Below are 19,183 nucleotides of genomic sequence, written 5' to 3'. Positions count from 1 at the left end.
TTGTTGTTACATGGTATTACTCTATTTTCTTTCTTAGGACCTTGTTGTCCAGGTAGATTGTATGGTGGAAAAATTGACCAAACAGTAATTTACTTGAAAATGCTAGTGGTTGATCCCTTTGAAAGTTACCATCCAGCTGGCTTCTAAGCAGTGAAATTATTATATTTATTAATTTTGTTATTGATTTTTATTTTTTTAATTGAGATTGTTGCAAATACCATGTTGGTAAGAGAAGTTAATTACTGTAAGAGAAGTTAATCACTCTTTCAAGTCAGTCACTACAGAGTAGGTGATCAGAGCACAAAGTTTAATCTGTTTTTAGTGAGTAGCATATACATTTGTTGTGTCATCTGTAAAATATATTTCTGTTCTGAGAAGTACCTGCTGCAAGCTGGCTGTGTTGCCCATATCTAGTGTGACATGGGGAAGAGACACATACAGACATGCTGAGGTTTGGGGAGGAAACCACCCACTGCTTCCCCAGAGGAAGGAGTGTTGACGTAGGCTGCATACTTGGAATGGTATTGTAAGAGGCACCAAGGCAGGACAGAGCTGTGAAGCAGAAGCTCAGATGGTTGAATTATGAATAAGACATAGAGGGTTTTGGGGCTGGCTGACTGTTAACCCTGTCTTTTTCCTGATGATCCAGTGTTGTGGATCTGGATCAAGTTGCAGTTTAGTTGTGAACAGGCACTGGAACATGCAGAAATTGAAACAAGCAGGGAATTTCAAGTGTAAAATTGTTCCACAGTATGAAAACAATTCTGAAAAAGTGACAGAAAAAAACAAGAGAAAGAGTACCCAAGAGAGGGAGTCAGTGAGCTGCTGATGACACTAAGAACTGTGAGAGTTTTGTTTTGCTTTGTTTTGCTTTCTACGTTGAAAATAATACATGCAATGAGATTGTTCATGCAAATAGGACTGGTATCAAATACCTTAGATGAGAGAGGGAAGAAAGAAGTTGAAGGCTACTTGGATTTGTTTTAATTAGTTGTACTTGGAGATTTTGATGTAATAATCCTTAAAACAACCTCAGAATTATTTTTCATTCTTTTTCCCTGAGCTCTTCTTAAAGATACTAGTAACAGAAAATGCAAAAAGATAAAATACGCTCCTTTTCTTTAAAAGTGTTTTGAGATGGGGGTCTCTCAACGGGCAGCTTGCTGAATATGGATTCGTTAAGAAAAAGTTAGGTTGAACCCATCTAATCTAGATCTAGTGTCAGCAGTTTGCGGGAGTGAAACAAAAGATGCCCTTTTCTCGTCTTTTTTAAGGCTTTTGATGTTGTTTTATGATACTTGTAGGCAACCCAAAGAACTAGACTAAGAGAGACTTCGGTTACTTTTTTTCAGAGCTGTACTTGGAGATCACTAAGTGCTCAAACCTCTGCTTTGTTTGACAAATAAAATACTGTATCAAATTAAAATCAGAAGGATTTTGGGCCATATCAGCATTATTTAGAATTAATGATCTGGATGACATGATAATGGGTAAACTTTCTTAAATCTAAGATGACATGAAGCTCAGGAAAACTGGAGACGTGCTGTGGGATAAGAGTCACAATTGGTGCTGACAGACAAAGATATTGCTTGAAAAAAACAAGTGACATAAAGCAAGGATAAGCAGACAATAGCACATTTGGTGGTACACATACAGGATGTGTGATTTATGAGATTTATAGTGGTTCTCAAATTAAACTTGAATTAACAGAATTGTACTGTTGCATAACAGGACTTCTGCTTTCAACTTCTAGTCGATTTTCAGTGTATGCTTTAAGCTGGTGTCCAGTTCTTTGTGCTGTCATCCATTTAGTTGGATCATTTAGAGAAAGACAAGAGGAGCTTATGTAAGGTCATTAGAGGTACAAAAAAATGACTTTCTTTACTCAAAAGAAGGTGGACTATCTGATTATGGGCTTTAAATATGTAAACACTCTTTTTCTAACCCACTGGGATGGCAGAAAGCAGTGTTAATTTTTGAAGTAACAATCTAAATTGTATCTGGGAAAACTGAAATAAGGAAACTTGCAGAAGAGAACAGTGAAGTGCTAGGACAGAGCACACATGGAGGTTGAGGCATTCTTAAAAAGCAGCTTAGACGCCTGTCCGTGAGTGATGACACTTGGAGTCTGGTATGTTTTCTACACTGGTAGGACTTAATTGCCTCTTCCACTGTTTAAGAGGAAGTAATAGAATTTGTCTCTTGTTCTTATAATCAGGCAAATGTTCAAGATCTCTTATAGTGTCATATAAACTTCCACTATACAAAACACAGTGGATATGGAATAAATATCCCCTTTTGCGACTGCAGTCTGTTCTGTTGACCGTTTCCCCCCCATTTCTTTCAACTTTTCATTTTGCTTTAATTCCTTCATATTTGGGGACAAATAGAGAAAAAAAGACCTATGAAATTATCAAATGTCAGTCAATGTTCTTATGTCTTCTTAAGTTTTCATGTAGCATGAAAAAACCTGTCTGCATGAATGCCCTTCCTGATCACAGTGATATGTTAAAACTGAAGCTTCAGTATGAGTTTTGACATCCCAGTATCAACAATATTGCTGCTCAGCATTTTAACAAGTATGTCCAGCTGATGTGCCTGTTCTCCATCCCATCCTGCCTCACATTATTCATGCCCTGCCAAACACATCAGCTTCACTGAAAATGGCTCGTTTACAGCTATTGCCTGGTGCTGACAATGTATTTCATACGCAGAAAATAGGGAGCAGTGGGACAGCCATAAGGAAATGGAACTTTACTTTAAAAGTGAACAAAATGGGTGTTACTGCATATCTTATACTTTCATTTAAAAAGGGTTGATTAATACTACTACATACTCTGGCACTAGGAAGTAAACCCAAAGAAAATACTTTCGAAATAAAACGCATTTTGTTTAGCAATGCAGAGAGTATTCCAAATATGCATGTCAAAAGTGTTTGCATGTCAATTTATCAGTTGTTTCATGTATGAATAGCAGTGATGGTCATGAATGCAGTTTATTAAACTGAGATGAGAACTGTAAACCTTTTTTCTAGCAATAACTTTCAGGCAGATGTATTGTTGCAGGAAACTTGTGGTTCTTCATTCTTTGCTCTTTTGTAAGGACATCTAGGTTGCAGCAGGTGAAAAATTCCAGCAGTTCTGAGCTGTCCTCATTATTCCTTCAGAAGCTGTAACTTCAGTCCTGCCTTACCATTTCCTTTAAAGGTGATGTGGAAATGCTGACTTAGTCTTATCAGGATGATCCATACCTGCTAAAGTAATAGCTTCTGTATTGTTAAACCATCAAAATTGGTAAAATTTGAGGAAATTGGAGAGTTAAAAATTACCTCTTAAAGTATTTCTGTGTGAAAAGGTCTGTGGAGATGTAATTGCTTAGATTATGACAAAGGTAATGAAGTCTGTTTCCAAGTCTAAATTCATTAGGTGGACAGAAATTTCTTTTTTGTTGTTGTTGCTGGTTCTAGAAATTATTTCTTCAAGAAAGCATACTAAGTAAAAACTGCTGTGGGTGTTTGTCCCCTTTCCTAGTCTACCAGACTATTCTATCTGCTAATGAACTTCTTGAACAATTTTCTTCTCTTCTTTAAAATCAAGACATCTATCAGGCTTTGGGTGGACCACCAAATTACATAAATTCTCCATCCAGCACCCCATGTAGGTGAGTACATTGTTTTTATTCATGTTTTACAGGCAGCAGTGGACGTTGTCTTTTAGTCGGGTAACCTTCTGAAGTGCTCTCTGTAGCTGAGTGCTAACCTTGAGATGCTTTTTTTGCTAAAGATTGTAGCGTCATAGGGGACTTCTGTGATACACACTCACTGTGGTTTCGGCTTTCTTGGTGTTTCAGATGACTTTGAAATTATTGTGTGTTACTTCTGTTCTTCCACATTAAGAAATAAGCATTTTGATACAGCCTGCCTCATGATGCTTGGAGCCTCTTACCTTACAATTTCTTTCCCCACTTAAAATTCTGTTAGAAGTTTATTCAGAACAAAAGGTGTCACTCTGTGAGCTTTTTGGAGGACTTGACTGCAGATGAACAGAGTTCTGGGATTGCTGCCAGGATTGTTTGCTCATGGTTGCTCATAGAAAAGTCAAAGCTGGAGAACCGATGTGATTCTGTGGTTTAAGCGATCTGAGGCTTGACTTGCTGTAAGAGTCAGAGCAAATGTAGCAGTGGGTCCAGGATGCTCCGGAGATTGGTGGCTGCCCCAGGGACCTAAACTAAACACCCATCTAGCAACAACGAAAGTAATTTTAATAAATCTTTTAGATCAGCAACTTCTTATTGTTTCTGAGTGCTCCACTAGTCAGTCCTTTTTAGATTAGTCCTTTTAAAATTAATGTTTCAAATAGATTATTACTCTTTGCTGCAGTATTGGTCTAAAAGTGATTCATGACACAACTACATGAAACAGGTTTTCTTACACTGTTTGTTTATTTACTCTATTTGTCTCTAGGGAACTTGGCTGCAATTATAATTTTGACTTCCCTCTGTAAAGGTGTTTGTGTGCCTAGACTGCAAGTTACATAAGCAAAGATGAAGCGTTTCCTGGCAAAATGATGATACCTTTTTACTAGCTGAAATTTTAAATAGTTTTAAGAAAATATGTGGTTTCTCCTTGACATTATGTAGTGGAATAATCTTTGCCAGGTTTCCTTTATAAATCAGTTTTCATTTGTGTAACACCTTTAGGCTGTAGGGAACCAGAACTGGGTTTGGACATGTCACTGTGGGCTGTAGTAAAATAGAAGCTTTACAGTTGTCATGAACAGGGTTGTGTAAGGTGTGCTACTGTGCCACAACCTCCTCCTTCCCCAGTATTGCAGATTCATTCTTCTGGAACCAGGGCAACAGACCTGTGTCCTGGAATCCCATGGCAAAATCCCCCTGCACTGCTTCTCCCGGTACTCATTTCAAAATTAGCACACCTCTTCAGAGTCCCTCAATCTGATACTATATCTGATCTGTTCCAAGAGAACAGATCTGTCACTTCCCATGTAAAAATTTAAATGTGCTCTCATTGTTATTTTTCTTTGCAACATCCTTTTGAGATTGTATTCGTATTGTTTTAATTTTTAAAAACAAGGAACTGAGCCATGAAGATTATTTATTAATTGATCAGATTCAAATCTAAGACCAAAGCTCTGAGCACAAATTGAACTGCAAGTAATAATAGCTTATATTTGGCCTATGTGACTAATTTTCTGTAATAAAATTGTTTCTTGTCATAAGTAGAGATTTGGTTGCTTTCTGTTATGTTTATTGGAGCTTTGTTTTTGAACTACATGGTCATGTTATTATTGTTGATGTTGTCATTATCGTAATGGTCATCATCATTGCTATTACATTTGTTAGTATGATTATTATTATCCAGTTTTTTTGTAAACAACTCTGACAAGAATTCTGTTTCTGCAGTTCTGGGATTCCTGCATAGAAGAGATTTACAGGGCTCCACCCAGCATACGGCTTCTTTCTATAGAATAGAATGGGTCTTGAATCTGATAATAAATTACTTCAGTGATACTGTTCATGCAAGAGCTTTGAATATGTAGTTGTATCATGTTTTCTTAAAAATATTCTGAATGATGCCCTGATGCTAGTAATGAAATTATAATGATGACGATGATTATAATAATAATAATAGTAATAATAATAATAATAAATCTGCTACTAATTCACATAAAGGTAATATTACACCTTCCTTCCTTCTACAGAAAGATTTTGTACAACACAGGAATAAGCAATATGCTTTTAAGCTTCTTAAAAGAATGCATAACATCGAAACACATTCATGCTATTTGTGGTATAAATTGGTATGGTATTGCTATGCAATCCAGTTCAAAAAGTACTTAAGAAAAGGATGGCAGGAAAGAAGCAGTGAAGTGTGAGAATAGCAAAGTAGTGGTAATTTTTTTAAAATTTCTAATCAGAGAGAATGGGGCACCCAGAGGATTTTGATAGTGTAGAACAGTTGTTGCTTCAGATCTGGCTGTATTGGTTTGCCCACATTTTATTTAGAATATGATTATTTGTCATTTGATAAATATACCTCTGTCATCATTCAGATGCTGGAGAAATTGTTTCAAGCTTTTGTTTCCTTCAATAGTTGTCTTATTGGTTTTAAATGCATGTGGATTAATACACGTCCACATTAGACAGGGCTAGTATTCCTTTTCTTCTAAATTAAGTTGTTGGTTTTTTTGTTTTCTCTATTCCCACTTTTCCAATCTTCCCCTGCCCCCATTTCCCCTCCAAAAATATCTTTAGGAATGACTTGCTGATGGTGTGCCGCCAGCTGAATATGGAGTCATCTGTTGCAGAGATCATGTACCAGCTGGGAGCAGATGAAAATGGAAAAATTTCCTTCCAGGATTTTAGCCAATGCCACATGGAACTGGTACAGGAAATCAAGAAGGAGGAAGTGGAGCTTTCTGTGAAATCGGATGACTCTTGTAAAAAGAAAAAGTTAAGAGATCGAGTTGCTTCCTGGCCAACTAGCAGCAATAACAGTTTAGGTAAGTATGACTTTTAAATGTCCTGTTGGTGCAGTCTAAAAAAAGGTAAACTGTAGGGTGTTTGTTACTGATTTTACTGGAATTAGGGTTGCTCCTAAAGGGCTCTGTGAATCTGCCCTGCATAATTTCATCATACTCATCCATTACAAGTGCTGTTGTAATGGATGCAGACTTTTCATCAGAATGTAAACTAGAATGTGTGCAGAGCATCCTTTCTAAAATTGCAAATTGCACAAGAGAACAGACTTTCTTGGAAGGGCAAGGGCTGAAAACTGAAGATCTAGGGAGTTCTCTGTTCTATGTGAAGTCCAGGTAGCTATGTAGGTAAAACTGAAAAATGAAGAGAGACTTAGTCTTGGTTCCAGTCATAATATGCTGTAAGAACTAATGTTTCTTATATGCTTTAAAAACTGTTCCACTTAGTGGGAGATCTGATTGCTGGAAGAGCCTGATGATTTAGAGAACACAAAAATACTCCTCCATCTGGTTAAAAACCAAAAAACCCAAAATCAAAACCAGAACCAACCAAGCCAAAATAAACCACCACCAACAAAAACAAACCACAATACCCTCCAAAAATGCAAACCAGCAAACAAAAAAAAGAGTGCTATTCTTTTTACAGGAAAACAGTATGTAGGAAGAGATTATCTGTGTCATTGAGCCCAGAGCTTGATAGTACTGTGACCAGTCAGCATTAGGTCAGAAATGTTAACACCTGCAGAATGCTTCCAATCATCCTGTAAACCATGGAAGATATTAAAGGACAGATTCTGAGGTCAAAAATGACAAAGTGTGGTGTCTTGTGGAAAAAGCTGAGGATGCTGTCCATTCCCCAGCTCCCTACAAGAGTGCATGCTGACTAAGCACAGCTGCTGGCTGGTGACATGAAACTGACCTGCATCCCTGCTTCACAAGAACACCATCAACCTCTGATGGTGTTTAGTTGGAGCTATATCTCTTCAATTTCTTTAGGCTCTTATGTTCCAAAATACTTTCTAAACTAGAAAATTCCATTAGTCTTCCCAGTAGTTTTTCTTTGAAGTGTCTTAAATTAATTTGGGCATATTTTTTACTGTTGGATGTGCTTCATACATCTTCTGGAGAGTTGGGTTATTCCAGCTTCTTATGTTATTGACCTGTTGTCAAGTGTAATGTTTAACATCAGATTTATTTATCTATTTGAAGGTAGTTGATGGTACATGCGATTTCTGTTTTAGCAGCATGATGCAAAGCATACTGAAAACGATACAGATACAAGTGACACATAGCAGAAGAGAGCAATTGCAGGGCACACAGCTCAGTCATATTACTGGTGGGGCTGAGCTGTGTATACAGGTGCCCCACACTGGCCTGGCTAACTCAGAGAGACATTCACACTCTTACTGAACTCAGGGAGAAAGTTGATTCTCTCAGTTGTTTATCGAAAGCAAAACCCAGCCTTTGGTCATCTTGGTGTTGAGATCAAGCCAGCTTTTTTGCAACAGCTGTGATCGGTTCCAGCTCACATCCTTCTCTGAGCTTCATAGATACATCACCCTGGGCCATCTCTGATCCTGCTCCCATGGTAGGGCTTTACTGATCAGTCACATTTGCCCTTATCTTGTCAGTAGTCAGCTTCATAGAAAGTAAAACTGGGCATGTGTTGATTTTGGTGGTTTGGTCTATCTATTCATTTACTTATTTATTTGCTTTGGAGGTATGGGGTTTGATCTTGTAGTCAATTAGCATATGTTTTTTGCTAGTCATCTCAAAAATTCAAATTTTCTTTGTTTGCTTTGTATCCTTGGTGAACGTCTTATATTTTTGCTTCTTAGATAGACTATACTACTCCCTTATCATCCCATCATCTCATGCCCTTTGGCTTTTAATTTTGGCCTCCCAGCATATCACATCTGTTTCATAGCTTAGTTTATCTTCCATCTAATTTTTATAATTTCATATTTTTTTATAGAGGCAGTTCGTTGTTAGCATTTCTTCTGGTTATCCTTCTTTCATATATATTCTTGAATTGCAAAACTCTGTAGTTTCTATGCACATTTCTCCCATAATTTTCTATATTGAAATCTTCATAAGCCTTGTGCTCAAGTGATTTCCAGCCTGTGAATCTCCTTCTGGAGTTGTCAGACAATATTTCAAGGCCAAGATTGTGCCTGCTTTTTTTTTTTTTTCCCCTCTCGTTTTAAGGATATTGTGTGTTCTCTTGCTCATACAATTACCTTCCATTGCCTGCTTTTTTGCTGCTGATACAGTTGTATTTTTCTGCAGAACAGAGTTGTTGCTCTGCCCTCAGATGGCTGTACAAAGTTTCCCTGTTTGCTGATGGGATTTCCGGGGTTTAAAATCTTCTTTTTTAGACAAACCAGCCAAGTAATTATGATTTGTAATCATCAGAGGTGAAAGACAGCTTGTCTGGGTTTAGATAGACAGGCATCTGCCAGGAAAGATTGGAGTATCCCTTGGAATGTAAGCTCCCCACCCCCCACGCCCCCTTTGCAAATTATTACAGATTTGAAATTAAAAGGCTCTGAGGCAAAGATTTTGGGAATAGGTATAGCAGTTCTTTACTAGGGATATATAAAAATATAAATGTTGTAGTACAGAAAAATAAGCAATCAAACAAACAAGAAATCCTAGAAAACCCTGACAGAGTCAGAATAGAAGCTGACACCCTGTTGGTCAGGCTGTTGGAAACAGTCCAAAAATAAGCCCTCCTGGAGTAGGCAGATGTGGTCCTATTGGAAGCAGAGATGGTCCTGCGGAGCCAAGGGTCCAGAGATGGGTCCAGTCCTCCTTCAGGAGTACCATGGGAACACTGGATGTCTGGTGACACTTGTGACTCCTTTTTATCTAGGTGAAGATGGTTTGGTTCCTCCTCCCTGGGTAGAGCATCTTACAACAGTATGATGTAATGTGTCCTGTCATTGGTGAGCTTTAATTGTCCATTAACAGAAGATGTTCCCATGAGGGCAGTGGAAGACTGAAGAGAGATAAGAAACAATGCCCCACCTCCTTTTAACAAGTGGCTTGTTATCAGAGAAGGCAGTTACCCCCTCTCTTCTGGAGTTACAATAGATAAAGAGAATCTCTCCTACCAGATTTCAACAGATGGAATAGAGTAAACATTTTCTTTTGGTTACAAAACCGAGACACAGCTCCTAAACTTTATAAGAGAAAGGCCAACATAATAGTATCAAAATTTATCCCACAAAGAAAACCTACTAATTGCTGCCAAAAAGTATTCATAGATGAACTTCCAAATTTATTAGTGTTTACAATTCAATCCCAACTACTTTTTTTCCCCTTGTCCCCAGGTGCTGTTAGCTTTACAAGAATAATTGAATCCATTTTTCAAGTTGCTGAGTAAATTCATTATTCTTTTCCTATTTTTTTTCCCAAAAGTTAAGTTCGTAAGATGTTTTGGTATATTTTGCTTGATATATTTTGCTCTGCTGGCCAAGTATGGCTATCTTATTTGCACTGTACTTATAAAGCTAAGGGGAATTACAGGATTTGTCGTTGCCCTGCCTTGACTCCTGGAAGAATTCTTAGCGAACATATGGAGATGCTTCCTCCCTCCCAAAAAGGATGGGAGGAAATACTAAAAATAAGTATTTCGGATGCGACTGTTTTTTATTTGGTTGTTAAAAAAAAACATTGTGGCAGCACTGTTCAAAATGTTCGACATAGCTTTCTTTTCAAAGAATCAAGAAAACAGTGCTGCAGTATATTTCTGTGATACTAACCCTGCCTGTGGTATGACCATAATGACAGCTGAGGAATTGCACCTGCAGTGAAGCTTGAATTATGATCTGACCCTTTCTGTGCCTTTCTGATGTTTGTGTGCCTTTCCTGTCTTTGAGGGCTCACTTACATACTCATTAGTGATCAAAGAATTGATTATGTTATTATTGAGTCTTTGCTGTTGCTTTCTAAGCATTGCTTGAGACAAGAGAATCATGTACAAATTCAAACATGAACTTGGTGGATATTCTTTTTTTCCTGGTCATAACACTTTTTATTAAAGTTTATTTTCAAAGACAGTCTACAGGCCTTTCTTTCAAGGCTAATTTCTACATAGTGTATGAGTTACTGATTATATTTAAAGCTGGTATCATGTATTGATCTGGGGCACATAAATGGCAGAATTTCAAAATTCATTTGACTGGTATTAAGTAGCAGGGATCCTGATGATCTGAAACAAAGGAATCCAGCCTCTGACATGAATGTTTTTACACTGCAAGTTTGTGTGTAATTGTTCAGAGATTACCAGTCAGGCAGCATTTTCTGCTGCCTTCTCTTGGAAGAGTTCCAAATTCCCAAAAAAAAAAAAAAAAAAAAAAAAAAAAAAAAAAAAAAAAAAGGCAAAACCTTTTATCTAAATATTTAAATATAAATATATAAATATATGCCTTTGCTGCCTATAAGTTTTGCTTTTCATTATGAAGAAAATAATTTGAAAATAAGTTGCAAGAAGTAATTGCATCAAATTTACTACTGAACTTTGTTTCATCCATCTTTTTTATCATTGATAAGGTTATTTGAATAATTTTGCCCAACTTTGCCCAACAAATGTTCATGCCTGTGTTCCCAGGTGGGCATGGGAAATTGGTTGACTATTTTAATCAAGGTTCAGGACTCAGGTACATTAATAGTCCCTCATGTATGTCCTCAGTAAGCCAAACCTGCATCCATATCTGCCACCCTGATGAGCGAATGAGTGTGTAGATTTAAAAGCTTAATGTTTTATTCAAGTACACAAAAGAGGAAGTTTTCTAAGTTACTAGAATTATTAATCAGCAATTCAAAGCTGTTATAATGTGTTGTAGTTCTTACCCTACACTATTCATGTCAGCAGGAACTTTAACAATAATTTGCAAGTAATAACCAGTTATTTTTCTATCAGTGAAATTGAATGTAAACTCCATTAATGTACTTGCATTTTAAAATTAAAACAAAACAAAACAAACAGAACAACAAAAAAAAAGTACACCACCACCACCACCACCAAAATACAGCAAAAAAACCCCAACACCCCACCTTTTGAAAGTGTTGCTGGAGTCTTGCAGTCACCGTATGTGACTTGATTCTTTATTATATCATTTCAGTAGGAAATGCAGGAAGAATGTCAGTTAGTGATCAAATCTGTGGGTCCTGTGTCCAGTTGTGGACAGTGAGGGCCATAATGGGTAGAGTAAATCTGAGTGAATAACATAGTGAGTGATGGAGGTGAATAGCTTGGCACATGAAAACTTTAATCCAGCAGAACTACATCTCTAAGTATTTAAAGCAAAGAGTTGCCTGAAAAGTCGTGGCTACTTTTTCAGTGTTTTATAGCTTTGTATGTCTTTAATAAATGTAGCATTAGAGTGATTTAAATTGTGCATTCTTTAGGTTTGTCTAGCTCTTTACAAGGAGCCATTTTTTCCCCTTGATAAAAAATAGCCCATTTCTAGCACCCATTGACTTGGAGGATGAACATTCTAGATAAACAGTTACTAATACAAGAGTCCTTTACTATTTTTCTTATATAGGTTAGTATTTAGTAATTAATTCATAGCCAGCTCCCCCTTCTTCACTGAAAATAAGTCCCCTGAGAACTTAGTATGATAATTTATTTTCATAGTGGGTCAAATATGAGAAATAATCAAAGGATTGGTAGGAATTCAGCCTTAAATTAAGCTTATGGGTAAAAAGGAGAGGCAAACCAGTGGAGCTGAAAAATCATTATTTTTGCTTTACATTAATTCAATGTTTGATCTTACTGCAAAAACATTGCTCTAAATAAACTGATGCAGTGATTACATTTTTTATGCTATATTTAATTAAAAACTACAGAGTTTGTATTGACTCAAAGGCATACTGCAGATTCTCTTGAGATTTATGAGCAAAGTTTCACCCTTAGATAAGTTTAACTAGACAAGTCTTGAGTTTCTGATAGGCAAAATTTAATTACATAGAAACTCCTGTTAACTGTAAGTGCTTTAGTTTATTATGTTTAAATAATTTTTTGATACCACTGTCTTTGTGCAAAGCAGCACAATAAAGATAATTTTAAAAAAAACCCAAAAAACAGAGGGTTTAAGTTCTGTGAGCATCCTTACCAATGAACCTGAATTTCCAGAGGTTTATGATTCACAGCCAATGAATCTTAGTAAAATCATAATATATAGTATGCAGTAAACACCAGTGAATCTATACAGGATAGAAGGGATCCCTGCAGGGATCTTTGGTGTCTAATAGGAAAAACAAACTTGGTTGAAACTTTCTTCTGGTTTGAATATTTGCAAATTGTGAGAACAGCTAATCTGTATTAGACCAGACTTTATTCTCAAATGGTAATTTTGCCCCTTAGCATGGTGAGAAGAAAATTATTAGAGAAGATAATAGGGACTGAGGTATCATGTAACAATGCTTGCATATTAAATTTCAGCTCAGGGACTTCGAATTAGAGACAATTGCACTTGCTCACATGGCTTCTCTCCCTCTAACCCTATCTTACAGGACTGAGTCTCTGAACACTTGAAAAGCCTCTAGCGTTCACCATGGCCTGCTGCCAGGAGTAGCACATCTTACCCTGCCATTGTATAAGGAGGAAACTCTTTTTACTTTCTTCAAGTTTCCTTCCTTCCATGTATTTGCAGGAGTTTTTCTCTTTTCTTCCCCCGCTTAGTGTATCAAGTCAAGGTTGAGCCTTGCATTGCACTGTTACTTTCCTCAGTAGAAGCACTAACAGAGCCAGTTGCCTCTGTGCCTTCCATAAAAGTTACAGGAATTCAGTGTATTTGACACTTTGACACTCCAACCAAATACTTCAAAATTTTGAGAGGAAAGAGAAAGGAAAGACAGCTGAGTGGGTAGAATTGGGGGAAACAGAAAGCTCCTGTTCCTGAGAGCTGCTGCGACCCAGAGTCAGTAGAAGGGCTGGCCCAGACCAGTTCTGCAGAGCACCACAGGTCAGGCTTGTTTCAGGGCACTGCTCTCTATACCTCCTGGTCAGCTCCAGTGGTAACACATGGAGCTGTGGTTTGGGTTTGCCATACGGTTTGGAACTGGATTACAACATCACATCCTCAGTTTTGTCCCAGTTTATGCTTTCCATGTGAACTGTGATCAGCTGGAGAAACCAAAAGGCTGCTGCTAGGATTTTCATAGAAGGCATGCTTCATTTGGCTCAGGATGAGTGCTGTCACATGTCCACCACTACAGCTTTTGTATATCAAGGGTTGCTTATCAGCACATTTCTGCTTTATCTCTCTTGACTTCTGTAATATGCTCTTCACCTACCTGATTCTGATGTGGCTCTGACATACTGTGGTGCATGAAACAGGAGCAAAATGAAACTGAGAGGCAACAAACTCTGGATGTTTCATTTTTCTGTTTGGGTACGTATGTAATCAAGTCAGATCTAAAGTGAGGTTGTCTTGAGTGAAAGATAATCAGGCAGGAAGCTGATTATTCACATGTAAATTTCTGTGTAAGGAAAGCTGAAATTTTTAGAAGTACAGTGCATACAATACAAATACTGTACTTGAAAGGTATGTTGGAACTTCCTCTAGCTTTTGTATGACTTCAGGCTTTATATACTCATTTTCCTATATAATATATATTCCCCTCTTTACTAGAGATTACTGTTTTTCAGGGGAAAAAAGTAATTGTTTTCTGTCTTAATAAAAACTTCAGATTAAATTCTAGATTGAGTTCCTAAGTACCGTGCAGCTGTTAGCCACCAGGGTTCTGGCAAAATTTAGTTTAGGTGCTTAAACGATACTGGGTACTAGAAGATCTTGGTTTCTAAACTGTTGGAAAGTCCTCCTCATCCTCTGTTTCTTATGTCTGAATAGGGCAAATGGTGTCTGGTCTCAAGGATGATCTAAAATAATTTCAGAGACAAGGAACAGGTGTATGAAGGTGTTGTGAGTAGTGTGCTTTTATTTTGCTTTCTGTGTTACTATTTCCTATATGGCCAATACCAGTCTGCTGGCAAGTACTGAAACCATGATTGTTTACATATGTGCTTTTCTTCAGTTATTGAAATAAATTTGAAGAACATAAATTGACGGAAATTCCATAAACATTTGTTAATATATATAGTTTAGACTACTGGTTTAACAATCCCATCTTCTTCATCCAAAAAACTGTGATGAATAACTGGGAAATTATAATGAGAGAAACTTCTTCTTTTACTAGGTATGTCTCTGTGTTTTACTTTCTCAATATTTTATGAAATACCTTGTCTGCTTTGTGGTTTTGCTCTTGGCAAGCTTAATCACTAATCTATCCTAATTGTCATGTAGCCATTTGATTTATTTTTCTTAAGATTTGACATAGTTTTTATAACTGATAAAAATCTGCTTAGGAAAATATGTCATGGAATAAAAAAAAAAAAGTGTTATTCTGGTAAGAGTGCTGGTTATTTTTCAGATTGTATCAATTTCTTTAACATGCATTCGTGCATTTAAGTGTTTCTGAAACTTATGGTATGATGATACCCTGTAGTGAGCCAGGCAGCACAAAATTGGAGAATTCCTGTACTTTGAATGTACCAATGTTGGGGGTGCTTCACTGACCCTGGAATACAGTTGAGGTTTTGTGATGATTTTGAGAAATACACCAGTACAACGTGCAAATGTGTGACCTTGTAGTTCAGGGACAAAAGGAGGGTGACATGTGAGCTGGCAGCAGTCTTTTAGAGCAGAAATTATCAATGTGGTTTGATTTTCCTCTTAGACCTAATTTCATAAAAGAGATTTCTCCCATGAGTAAGTTCTGTTAGTTAGTCAGGGTGGGGTGTCACCATGGTTTTCTTCTCTTAGAGCTTATTACCCTCACTCCCAAGACTAATGAGAAAATGACTGAAATAACACAGCCTAACATTGCTGTGTGCAGCGTTCATCAAACCAGAAAAAAGGTATGGTGGGAGGAAAAATAATTTAGACAGTGATCCCACAGACTCTTGCCTTGAGATTCCCCATTTCCCATAATTGCTGTGCCCACAGCAATTATTTCCTTCTCAGTCCCTGGACAAGTGTTGCAGAAGATTTTTATGTGAAGTATCTTGAGGATTGAATGCTCAGTTAAGAATACATTCCTTCCCCATGAATTCTCCTAGAACTTGTAATGGATGTACAGATAGTTTTCTGTATTTAATAAACTTTCTCATCCAGCTGCATGTGATGATCACTTATTATCATCACCACTCTGCTACTGTGCCATTCATAGGTGTCATTCATATTGTTTTATCATCTGATGCAAAATAATAAATAAGCTTTAAAGAGTGATTCCTGTTAAATTGGAAAGAGTTACATTAGCTGTCAGGATACCAGCTGAAGCAAGAACCTTTGGCCTTTGATTCCTGTATGGAAGTGTTTTGTAGAAAACGATGGAAATAGTTGTGATAAGCTCCAAATACAACTATTATTTTCACTTCCCTAATCGGATTGAATTAGTATAAAGTTGATCCCTCTACAGAACATAGCTTCTTTTCAGTTGTTTTGATTTACTGTACTTGGTTTGTTGCTTGAGCAAGTAGAGCTCTATTCAGTTCCTGTTAAATTTTCTTTAAAGTGGATTTGGGTCTTGTAATGTTTGCATCAGCTTTGGGGATTTGAATTGTCTGAATGTCCAAAGATTTACTTCTGTTCTTCTTGGCTTCCAGCACAGCCCCCATTTATAGCTAGACCTACTCCATGAGACCCTGACTTGACTAGCAAGTGCAAGATGACCATTCTTTGTTAATTTTGTACATTTCCCCCCTCATTCAGTGGATTTACTTCCAAAACTGTTATTACTGAAGTTGACAGGGATGGCTAGTGCTTTTCACAAAACTCCCTGTTGCCTTCACTGAATAATAATAGTAATTCAAATTTCCAACTCTTTGTGATAGGTTATCACAATTTAACTGTTGAATGAAAGATGAGAAAAAATATGCTGAAAAATAGCCATTCTTCTGGTAATATAATGCAGATAAATTTAGGTAGCTAAATGCCATGGCTACCTTATAGAAAACAGTAATCAGATTCCTCACTGAGTGAGGTGAAGCTGTGTGACCAAGGGGCTGGTTGTGCATTTATGTTGTCAGCTGTCTTCATGTTTGCTATTCACAAGCCAGACTAATTTCAGAGCTTGCTGCAGGGCTAATTTTGCAGTGCCTTGTTTTTTCTGATACCTCAACTCCTTTCAGAAACAAATACATCTTCAGTGTTCTACCATCCTGGTGGTTTATCTTTTCTACTCTGTGAGCAATGAAGAAATCACATAATGCTTGGTTCACCAGCATAGCCTGGTAAAATTAGCCTTTACCGGACCAAAAATCCTGTCTGCATGGGCAGACTTGTTATTTTCCAAGGCATGTGTTTCTTTGTTGCAGACTACAAGCCTTCTGGGCAGAAGATTAACTGCCAGAATATAAGATGAAATGCCATTTTCTTTCAGGTCAGAGTGGCAGGATGGCCCCAGTACCAGACCACAGACCAGAGAGCTTTGCAGGTGATAAAGGAAGATATAAATATCAATAATTCTCAGTGCAGGTGGGCAGGGTACGCTATTCAGAGTGGCATTTGTCAAGTGAATTGATTAAAGTTGTTTTAAACAGCTTTGGTACAATGCACAAACGAAATTTTATGGGATTATGGAATCTTTCATGTGCCATCAAACTAAACTGTCCTTTGTTATTCTTTAATATGCTATGTATTAAATCCCTCCAGAAGCGTTGCTTTAACTTTCTTACTCTGGAATTAAAGTGTTACTTACATAATTTGAAAGCTATTATGTCCTTTTATATTAACGGTCTAATACAAATATTGTTCAATTGATTTATTAGTTTATGTTTTCTTTCTGTCTAGTTATTGTAGTAACATCAACTTCCCAGCATGCTTATTTACCTGGGAATTTTCATGATAAATTTCCTTTCACTTAATACAGAAATTTCCTTCTGCTTATTATTCTAAGTGCAGCTGAACAGGGAAGAGCTACCATGGGATCTATGTTGTTCTGCAAAGACTAATCTTAAACACAAATTTATTAACTATAGATTCTTAGTTACCAGGTCAGCTATCAGCCATCATACCTATTGTTTCCTTATTTCTGATAAGTATTGTAAGAGAAGGAATTGTGTGTAAATTACAGCAAGATACAAGACTTGTCTGCTAATTCCTGGTTGAATTTTCAGTTACAACTGAAATCTCAGTTTTGACTCCAGAGTTTCATTGCAAAGCTGAGATTTGAGCGGTGCATGACCCAGGGCAGCATCTTAACTGCCCAAGTTCTGGAATCTGTTGGGGGAAACAGTGGGCAAATTTAGGGATTAGAGTTAAACCCAAAATAAAATACTGGAAAAGCCTCCCAGTCACCTCCCCTTCCATTTTTAATATGTATGTTTTAAACTAGGAATATTGACACAAACTTTTAAGAAAACTTGAGTTAAAGATACAGTCATAATAAAAGGAATAAAACTCCAGTGTTTCCTGATCCATCTGTGACTGACAGGTGACTTCTGTGCCAGCTGAATTTTCAGTCTGATAGCAGATGGTGCAATCTATGACAGACACTTGGGTCCTTCGGCAGAGCTGCTGTTGTTAATTGCATATGGAAGCTCTTTTGCAGAATAATGATTTTTGAGTAATAGAAATATAGTGTAGAATCATGGGCCATATTTAGCTCTGTGGAAAGAGGTGTATCTGTGTGCTATAACCAGCTCTCTTAATTCTGCGGCTCTGCTTGCCCAGAGAGGTTTGTTTTCTGTGTTCTTGGCAGGCCCAGGAAGTGGCAGAATCAATCCTCGGCCTCCCTCAGACACCTTCTAGTCTATGAGTTGCTGAATTTTTTGCTCTGTGGTGTTCTGTAGCCACACGAGGGCAGAAATGCTCAAGGTTGTGCATGGTCACAGTGCCCTGCCTGCAGTATAAAATATTGCTGGTAGCAGTATCTCAGTGCAAGTCTGTTGGAAAGCTTGCAGCATGTAGCTTAGATGCACAGTGGTGCATGCTCATGGTGTGAAAATAATTGAGTTAATCTTTAATTAAGCTCCCTCTAGCAGTGGTAAGGAACCATGTTAATTATATTTGTATAAAATGTAATTATTATGCATTATTTTCTACTTAGATGTTTCAAGACTAGAATATTTTCATTGCAGAAAGACGGAAACCAACTCCAGGTTTTCTAAGTCTGCTTTTCATGCATAACAACTTTACAGAGTATTAGGGTGTTGACCTGAAACAACAGATCAGTTGCTGCCTTGCAGCCTTTCTGACTGATTTTCCATTTGTACTTTTGCATCTCAAACTTTTCTTGGTGATGGGGAGACATTCTCCTAATAGTCCATTATGTACTTTATTGGCTTTGCCTGGTAGTTTACTGAATAAGTAATAACCACTGATTAGTAGCCACTCCCTTCGAATGCTGATTAATATTTGAGAGAGAAAACTAGCTCAAAAAAAGGAAAAGCTTTCAAAATAATAGGATGGCATTACAGGTAGCTATTGATGGTTTGATAATTGCATGTTTGATTTAGGGTTTTGACCTAGTCTATAGCTCTGAAATCTACTCTGACTTTTCTGTTAACTAGAGTGTATGCTTGGACAAGTCACTAATTTGTTTTTAATCTTCATTATATTGTAGATGAAATTTTACAGTAATGCTCAGGGTTATTAAATAATCTAATGCCT

Source organism: Sylvia atricapilla, chromosome Z (assembly GCF_009819655.1).
Source record: "Sylvia atricapilla isolate bSylAtr1 chromosome Z, bSylAtr1.pri, whole genome shotgun sequence".
In the NCBI taxonomy this organism is placed as follows: Eukaryota; Metazoa; Chordata; class Aves; order Passeriformes; family Sylviidae; genus Sylvia; species Sylvia atricapilla.
The sequence above is the reverse complement of the archived record's forward strand: the minus strand, read 5'-3'. Positions refer to the sequence as shown.